Raw genomic sequence first — 2552 nt, 5'->3', positions numbered from 1 at the left:
AAGATTGGAGAAGGAGATGAACAAGAATAAGATAACAAGCTCACTATTGCTATGAAGAAGTTCGAGGACTTCAAAATGCTCTCAAACGAATCCATTGTTGATATGGAAGCTCGAATGATCAAAATCCTTGGAGAAATTAATGACCTTGGCAAAAATATTAGCCAAAAGGAAATTAATCTCAAAGTTCTACGAGGCTTACCATCTACTTGGGATATGAAGGTTACATCTATGCGAGATCACCGAGATCTAAGAATATTGTCAACCGACAAATTATTTAGTGATCTTAAAGCATATGAGTTCGAAATGAAGGCCAAAGATGATGAAGTTCATGAAATTCGAAATCCAGCTCTAATGGCCGAACAACCATCAACCTCCAGGTCAGTAGATAATATTGATTTTATAACTGACGAACAATTTGCTCTTTTTGTTAGAAAATTCAAAAGGTTCATGCGAAAAGGAGACAACAAAAATTCTGCTCGTGGAAAATATGTCTCTCGCACGACACAAGAAGAGAAAGTCGAAGAAAACAACAATTTATGCTACAATTGCCGCAAACCCGACATTTCAAAATAAATTGTCCATATCCGATCGTTATCAAGTATCAAGGCATAAATGTTGAATCTACACCGAATAAATCCGAAAGCAAAGATCGAAGGTTCAAGCGCGACAAAAGAAAAGCTTTCGTTAGCAATGAACCAAATGAAAATGATGAGTCGAATGGATTATCATCAAGTGATGAAAGCTCAAGTTCGGAAGATGACACGGCTCTAATATGCAAATCAATTGAGCTGAGTTCAAGTGAAGAGTGCTTTATGGCTCTTGGAGCAGAGGAAGAAGATGTAACATCTAATTCTTTCAATTCTGTTAATTCCTCTTTTTCTCGTGAATCTATTGGCGGTCTAATGCGAGATTGTCAAGAGATTATGCTCACTCATCCTCAACTCAAGGAGCGCAATAATATTCTAATTCTTGAAAAAGAAGAGATGAATAAAAAATTGCAAGATGCTTTACTTGAAGTGAGTAACTTGAATAGTGAAAATATTCAACTTCAAGAAGAGTGTAAATCAAGAGAGGTTAGAGAACATAACCTTCGGGCTACCATTGCTATGTTTACTAATTCGTCCAAAATTATGGATAAAATGGTAAACATGCAAAAGCCATCAGGAGATAGAACCGGAATCGGTTATGACTCCACATGTTCTCAAACCCCTCCGAAACTGACTAATTCTACTACTCCTTTTACTAATAAGGTGCAAGTGGTAAAATTTGTTAAAAGTCAGTATAGCACAATGAGACAAGGACTTTGCTATCATGAGAAAGCAAAGTTGAATGTTGATAGGCCGAAACAGTTCAATACTACGGCAAAGCAACAAAAATTCTTCAAGCAAAGATATGCCAAAGAGTCAAGTGCAAAAAGAATTTTTAGAAAAGAGGGAAGCTTTTCTAGAAATAGAGATGGAAGATTTTATTCCACTCAAAAGGATTGGTTGTGTAAATCTTGTTTTAATGCTTCTTATAGACGAAAGCAACAATCCTCTTCCCAGGTGCCAAAAATGTTTTTCAAAATCCGGCGCCAAAAATGTTTTCAAGAGTTAATTATGATTATCATGTTTCAAATGGTTACAAACCGCCTTATCTTAATTCAATAGGATCTAGGTGGGTTTTGTTACCAAAAATTACTAACAGCAAAGGACCCAAGCAAGTATGGGTACCTAAAACCAACTAATCTTTCTTGTAGGATGTTTGGTACATCGACAGTGGTTGCTCACGCCACATACCTAGAAATAAATCATGTCTAGTGAATTTCAAGAAAATCGATGGACCAAAAGTTATATTTGGAGGAAATCAAAATTTTGGAACTACGAAAGGAGTTGGTACAATTGAAAGAAATGGTTTGAAGGTCGAAGATGTTTCATTTGTTGAAGGCCTAAAATTCAATTTGTTGAGCACTAGTCAATTTTGTGATAAAGGCTATCTTGTGGAATTTTCCAAAGATAATTGCCTAATCAAAAATGAGCTCTCAAATGAAGTTGTACTCACTGGAAAAAGGCGAAAGAATATGTATGTTGTTGATTGGAGCACAAGCAAAGATTCAGTATGCTTAATGGCCAGAAATTCGAATGAAGCAAATTGGGAATGGCACAAAAAGCTCAACCATTTAAACATCAAGACTATCAATCAGCTTGCAAAGAAAAATCTAGTTGAAGGACTACCAAGTATTATCTTCAAGAAGGACCAAGTGTGTGATGCATGCCAACGCGGAAAGCAAATCAAATCATCATTCAAGTCTAAGACGCACGAATCAACATCAAGACCGCTAAGCTTGTTACACATGTACTTATTTGGACCGGTTGATCCAATAAGTGTAAGTGGTAAGAAATATACTCTTGTTGTTGTTGATGATTTTTCCAGGTACACTTGGACCGTGTTTCTCAAGAAGAAAAATGAAGTTGAACAAGTGTTGCCGAAGCCGTTGAAGCAACTACAAAATGAGAAAGAATTGCAAATATCAAAAATCCGAACTGATCGTGGAACCGAGTTCGTGAATGGAG

Source organism: Ipomoea nil, unplaced genomic scaffold (assembly GCF_001879475.1).
Source record: "Ipomoea nil cultivar Tokyo-kokei standard unplaced genomic scaffold, Asagao_1.1 scaffold0345, whole genome shotgun sequence".
NCBI classification, from domain to species: domain Eukaryota; kingdom Viridiplantae; phylum Streptophyta; class Magnoliopsida; order Solanales; family Convolvulaceae; genus Ipomoea; species Ipomoea nil.
Note: the sequence above shows the minus strand (reverse complement) of the source record.